Source organism: Glandiceps talaboti, chromosome 21 (genome assembly GCF_964340395.1).
Source record: "Glandiceps talaboti chromosome 21, keGlaTala1.1, whole genome shotgun sequence".
In the NCBI taxonomy this organism is placed as follows: Eukaryota; Metazoa; Hemichordata; class Enteropneusta; family Spengelidae; genus Glandiceps; species Glandiceps talaboti.
The window spans coordinates 11,986,019-11,993,474 of NC_135569.1; the positions used below are offsets into that span (position 1 = coordinate 11,986,019).

Genomic DNA, 7,456 nt, shown 5'->3' on the forward strand with positions numbered 1-7,456 from the left:
TATAAATGATTTCATATCGAATGTACAACTAGAACGCTGCACACAATCACATGTGGTGAAATTATTATCTCCAGTTGCGTTCAGTTCGATGTGTTTACAAAATGTTCAAAACAGGTCAAACAGCAAACTCCTGGAATCAAATGTGTTTTCGATTAAAATTCCATCCTCGTTAGGACGAAGAATTGGCTTCGGATGTGGTTGTACATTATATTTACTCATTCCCGAGGTTTTTTTTTTATTTTCTGTCACGAATACATCTACCACTGTTGATGCTTTGAACGGCTATGAAAAATATTTTCTGCATACATAAGATTATTACCCTAACTCCGTGATTATCCAATGAATCGGGTCAGATAGTAAATACACCCCCCCCCCCACCTCTCCTCTTAGGTTTAAAAAAAATAATTGTTTGATTCCGGTTACCCGACCCCACCGAGCTTTCCACTGCCGATCATAAACTTTTTTTTACGTATTCGAGAAAAGAATAATAAAATCGCAAAAAGTGTGAAATTTCGCCAAAAATAGTGGATGCTGAAACTGACATCAACATAAAAAGACAAAATAAACTGTTCTTCCAATCTGTAATGGCTGTACATCGTACAGGAAGAAATAAATACCACAAAGACCACACGGAAAACAATGGAAAACCTGAACTAGACACACATAAAATATGTACCTACCCCATCTATTCTAAAATTGAGAGTAATTTTTGATATTAGGTCTAAACTTGTTTACGGCGCTGACGTTGTATTACGTTTAATCTCTCAAGCCGACAGTAAGGCTACATCCACCCCCACTCCCCCTTCCTCTTACATTGTATTTGAAGTATTTAATATTATGGTAATAAAAATTAGTTAATTCTATGACTGAATCGACCATCCCGCCTCCAAATAAATTAAATAAAAGGAATATACATTTAAGAAAGAAAAAAACGAGAACAGCAACTCTGGTTCATTGGGTGAAAAGACTATGGATTTATTTTCATTTCTATTCATTAATATAGTTGGTTTATTTTAAATCTATCTGGTGGAGAAGCGCTAGGATTTCATCGTCGCCGTCATCACCGTCATCATCCTCCTCCTCCTCCTCCTCATCATCATCATCATCATCATCATCATCATCTCACATCATCATCATCATCGTCATCTCACATCACCACCAGTACCACAACCACCACCACCACCACCACCACCACCACCACCACCATCATCACTATCTTTTTAACTCTTTTTCAATCTCAAACCTGAGGGTAGTACAAAGGGACCAATTTTGCGCGGCCCCTCTCCCGTATTGCAGTCTGCGGCAGTTCCGACCCCCCCTCCTCCCCTCCCTAATCTATAAAGCATTCCGAAGGGTGCACCTGTTTCCAACAGTACCTTTGTGTTCTAACGGACACTCTTGACCTGTATACACAGAGAACTGAGAGGAAGGCTCTGTAAGTACCGTAACCGTAAGTACATACTTTGGTAAAACCAGTGAGTATGAATCGAATACATATTTGACATTGCAGGAAATTAATTTAGTAGGCGATCAACAGGAACTGACTCATAGCCTAAACGAGTGGCGTAAAAGCCACATCCGTCGTTGAGACAAAGTAACCATACGTCAAAGAAGGGGATCGGTTTCTTTAAACTTTTGTTCTGAATGAATTAGAAAACGACATGATAAACGACCAATTTGGGACTATACTTATCGTTCAGGACATTTTTGGTGATTGAAGTCACTGAGTTGGTATAAAGCTCCACTGAACACTCTTTCATGGGTTGATTTCGTATGCAATCAGATATTGAAACATGTAAATACATGAATTCAGCACAGTCTAAAATTAGGACGTCTGAAATTTTACTCCACGAACTATTTATTGTATATATCTTTGATTTATTTTCTTCAAGTTGTCAACTTTTGTGAACGTCGTAAACCACGCCACGGGCCTCTTTACGGCACCGCCCCAAACATATACCCGCCAAGAGGTCCTACACATATTTCGTTGCTTCTGAATCAGCAGAAATATGTACTCTGGCTGCGAGAATAGATTTTGTTTGATGAACGTGTAAGCACAGAACTCGTGAATTAGGAAACCTGAAATTCAGTACATGTCCTTCGTTCTATTTGTAGTTTTAGTTTCAATCACATTTTGTTTGTATTTCTGGTACTGTATACATTTATTTGTTTGTTTTTTATCAGATTTTGTTCGACTAAATGTGTAACTTTTAGAACATTCTTCAATATCGTTCTCTGAACTAAACTTTATCATAGAATAAATGTACTTGTATACTTTCACATAATAAAGAGAATTAGGTTGATCCCCGTATTCAGATGTATGTGTTAAATACAAACATGTCAGAGTACTGTATGTTTCAATGTTGAAAACATGCATATTATAAATGCTGACCATTATGCAAATTATCCAAGTATTGTTACCACATTACCGATATTCAAATTAGTATGCAAATTAGGCTAGATATATGTATAAACCTGTCAATACTATATCTTATATCGTATGCTCTTTTCTGAGCAGAAAAAAACACGAATATGCATGATACAAGATGTAAGTATAACAAATTTCGAAAAATATTTTCTCAAGTTGGCTTAGCGCCTATGTATGTCCCCTTGTTTTCATAATAGATCTGTTATTTCCCTTACCTCCAAACGCAAATATAATAATTATTTTTAATTAAAGTGTCCGTGTGGATGAGGATTGAGAATTTATTTGAATTTTTAATTACTAAAATAATTTTATCATGGCTTCCTACTTGGTAAAATCAATGTGAAACCATATATGCCAAGTCTGTGTTTGTAAATCAATACATGGCAGAAGATTACTAATGTTTGTTATTGTACGTATACTAACAAACTGTTTACACATTTTTTTTTAAACTTTCAGCACTGTATTGAGTTACAATCACAGACTTGGGCATACGTTTCAAGTAGGAAGCAATGACAAAACTGTAAATGAAACATCCAAAATAATACCCAATCCTCGTCCATATTGCCACTTTAATGTGGTTCTAATTTATTTTCAAATTTTGACCATGTATGCAATTCTTCCCACGAATACTGTACCACAGGTGCACGTATTATTGCTGAGATTGCCGTTTTCTTAAGGAAAATATCGTACGAATCCTGCTGCTACAAATGTGCCAATCGCTATAATAGTATATATAACACTAAACAGGTAGGAAATTACAGTCAAAACGCTGTTATATTTAGCCTGTAGACCAGGAATACAACAGTCTCAGAAATACTACACGCCCCTATGTACTGTCGTGGTCAGGGTACTTGTGAAAAACGAACGATATTTCATTCCAATGATATATTTGTTTTCCCAAACCAAACTAATTGTTTTTCTAACCCTAATTTAATTCATTGCAAATTTCCACCGTGTATGTATTGTTTTCCCGCCAAATGCCGTGCTCTCGAAATAGAAACGAACACATTTATCCAAACTAGTTTGTACATTACATCCGTTGAAATGTACTAATTGAAAGCCCACCCTGTTTGTTGTGCCTGAGGCAAAGAGGTTCTATACACTACAATAACTCGCCTTTCATCTTTTGTGAATCCTTCTTTGCGCTTCTGCAGCCCTGAATAGAGCGGTGTTTGACATGACAACACTCAGCTTAATTCATTGCAAATACAGTCTTGGTTTTATCTCTTTCTATAACCCAAAAAGAGGGGAACTGTCTACTGCCGTTGGTGCATTCATTGACCCTACACGAAAGCGTCTATGGTGCATTTCTGAATTGCCAGTCACAGAGTCAATAGACACTACTGATACATACATACATACATACATACATGGCAGGGAAGATGAAACAAAGATGTGACTTGAGTTTACTTTAGATATAAACAAATGATGCGAGACGATGAAAGCATATACACATAATGGGATGTCCACTATTTGCCTGGAGTCCCTTCAACGTGTATGAGTTGCCATTCATTATCTCCCCTCAAAGTCAAAGTAATTCTTTATTTTCCTACTTTTTGTTGTGTACAAACAAATACCCCTCTGGTGGAAAGAGGATTAGCCCCGTTCAAGTTTTGTCTCCAAATTTGAGCAATCCTTCTTCTAGTCGGATTTTTGACTAGTTTTCATAACAAAGTCATCCAATCACTTTAACCTGAAATGACGGATGTCAACCAAACCCCATCGCTCTCCACGGGACACTGTTTTCATTTTGTCCCATTTCATTTGGTTCATTTCATATGTTGAAATGTACTAATTGAGAGTCATTGGCTCTGATCAGTCAGTGATGTCTGTGACACCCACATAGATGTGATCTCAGTCGATGTAGCTAGCCATCACGTGACTCTGGAATGCTACTTTACAAATTTGTCTATCTACATTGTGCTTCATTTTTTTCTTTTTTTTAAGACGTAGAAATCTTGACTATACGGTTATATCAAATTAGAGACAAGAAAACCCTTTATATCGATCTTATTCTTGAATACATTGAACATCTTAATTTCGTCGATCAAAGAGATTATCTGTTTGTGGTTTGTTTTCTCTCTCTCTCTCTCTCTCTCTCTCTCTCTCTCTCTCATTTATGATAATATACAATACACGTATCTATCTCTGGTAAGTATGTACTACCTTACGCTACAATACATACATACATACATACATACATACACACACACACACACACACACACACACACACACACATCCATCCATCCATCCATCCATCCATCCATCCATCCATCCATACACACACACACACACACACACACACACACACATACATACATACATACATACATACATACATACATACATACATACATACATACATACATACATACATATGGTTGTAGTTAACATTACAATCTATCAAATCCTATGTATTGATGTACTAGTAGCATGATACATGAGATATGACACTTCTTACTTAAACTTAATAGCTCACTTTCATTTGTTTAAAGAATTCCTCTAAGTCCAGCTTGAAACTATCACGCCCCGGGGAAGGTAAATAATGTTGATGTTTAGTGACAGCCGACCCGTATTCATCTCTACATGCATTCGCTTCAAAGTCTCGACAAGAATATACCCCATATTTCATTGACGTTAAAACTTTTCACAAAGTCTGCATGCACAACTTCGCATATTTCCAGTTACAGCACACGTGGGTATATACATGCTTATATTTCATGAAGTTACAATAGTTTTAGAACGTAAAATTGTTTCCTTTGCATCACTCCGTCTATAGCTCTCTCAAACTCATATATTTATCTACTCTGGAACGTTTCACTTTACAATAATACGGTCTAGGCAGCGTATCACGTGATGCATCTACATAGTCACGTGTGGTAGGTACAGGGACATATGATTGACTCTACCGTAGGTTGCATTTCTAAAGTTGTTTTCTGTATTTTTTATTGTCATTAGGCCAAATAAAAAAGTTCTTTGGTTCTGGTTACCCGACCCCACCTAGATTTTCACGCCGACCTTAAACTTTTTTTTTACGTATTCGAGAAAAATAATAAAATCGCGAAAATCGTGAAGTCTCGCAAGAAATAGTGGGTGCGGAAACTGACATCAACTTAAAAAGACAATATAAAACTATTCTTTCAATCTGTAATGGCTGTACATCTGATGAGAAGAAATAAATAACACAGAGACCATTTGAAAACACTAGACACTCACACATGAAAAAAATATATAATAAAATAAGATAAAAAATCTACCTACCCCACCTATTCTAAAATTGAATGTAATCGGAACCACACAATTTTTTTTACTTCTTAGCAAGGGTATGGGTGGTCTTAAATTCCCAAAATCCGCGCACGTGAAATCTCGCTGTTTGAAATAGGGGAAAGAACCATAGTGGAGGGGAGGAGACGTGTCGAAACCCCGCAGCGTATACATCCAGAGCTACCGTTCACGATGCATTCAAGTTGGTGATAATGATAAATAGCGTGAATGTCTCGTGTGAATGACTATTGTGAAAATTACTAAGTTATTTTACACCTGCAGGTAATTGAATTGAGGAGAAATTTATTGAAAGATTTACAATTATATATGCAAACTTAAATTTGTTTGGAATCTCCTTAGTATACTTTAGCATAAGATTACAATGGGGGGGGGGGAGCGGGAGGGGCTGGAGATAATTTATTCCATCATATACAATTAGAACTATTTTGAAATAATTAGATTTGGTATCAATTTGGCAGAAAATAGCAACAAACTACATAATCAGTTTTGGCAGAACACCATGTTTCGATGGATTTGAAAGATATATTACATTTGTCACTTTTCGTTAGATCATGGAAGTATCAAACCTAGATCTGACCACAAGTCTCTCTGTGGATTGATTCTGTTTTTTATAACGCAGGAATTCATCCGAAGTTTTAAGCTAAACTTTAGACATCGAAACGGCCAATAAAAAGACCCGACGTGTATTGATATAGACACGGTTCTAGGCTTACTTTAGCATTACCAACACTGGTTAAACTTCACCGAAAAGGTAAAAGTTTGAGCGTCAACCTCAGTGCATTAACGATCTGGGTTAAAACATGGGTTAAGTCTTTTCAAGACCAGCGAACCATTTATCTTCCCGCATATTTAGGAACTAGTTCGTTTACACACTGAAAGTGTTGACAACTGTATCATCAAAATCTCTCAAGAACACGCTGTACAAATTACACAGTTTCGATGTTACTGGAGAAGTCACGTTGTTGTATCTGCGTTTTTTTAAAATGTTAACGATGACAGATAAATTGCTTTAACTGGCAATTTGGATTTCCGACACGATTGACATAGACCATACTGCAAACATGTCAAACAGGCCATATGGTGAACGAATAACAACAGCTACATTTCATAATTGGACTATTGGGTGTTTTATACACAATCACTGCGGCCAACATCTCGCAGCTATTAAAGTTGTTAACGGTTAAAACTAGTCCTTTTTGGGGAACGATGTCTCGTTTAGGCGACTACACTACGCAATCTAAATCTATTATTTCGGCAACTGTGTTCTCACCTTCTTATGTCGATTTCCTCACCAAAGACGCCTCACAAAGAGATAATGAGTGTCTTCTTTACGAAGTGGCACCAAGAAGACTGCGAAGACCGACTCCCAAGATACAACCACCTCTTAAAAAAATTTGCAACCGGAACCAGTCGACTCTCTTCTTCGACAGATCGAACGTTGAACCCCAAGTTGTTTGGTGAATGGCAAAAGATGTCGATGGACACGACTTTGACAGATTGCAGATCGTAGTTTGTGGAAATTCACTGACTCTAAGATGGCTGCCAATGGTTTCATCAAGTTGTTTGGGATAGCATGCTGTAAATTACCAGTGCATTGAAATACTTGCATTCGTTTATACACCTCTAAATGGCGTGAACTATGCAGATGTCATTGTTAGCTCCCAATAATGTAAAACCCGCAAACAACACCACTCCACAGCTCACAATCCAATGACATTTGCATACACTTACACACAGTACA

The 7,456-nt window shown here is 37.1% G+C and overlaps 1 protein-coding gene across 2 annotated transcripts in view; it reads right to left on the reverse strand.

Moving 5' to 3' along the window:
- LOC144451845 (neuroblastoma suppressor of tumorigenicity 1-like) overlaps positions 1 to 7,456 on the reverse strand; it is an 11,004-nt gene extending 3,548 nt beyond the window's left edge. Inside the window, exon 1 of one of the 2 annotated variants that reach the window (XM_078142751.1) lies at positions 6,986 to 7,456. The gene's annotated coding sequence lies outside the window, so the exon portion shown is untranslated. Of the gene's footprint in view, positions 1 to 1,376; positions 1,397 to 6,985 lie in introns of those variants that run through there. The other variant, XM_078142752.1, reaches the window with a different exon arrangement.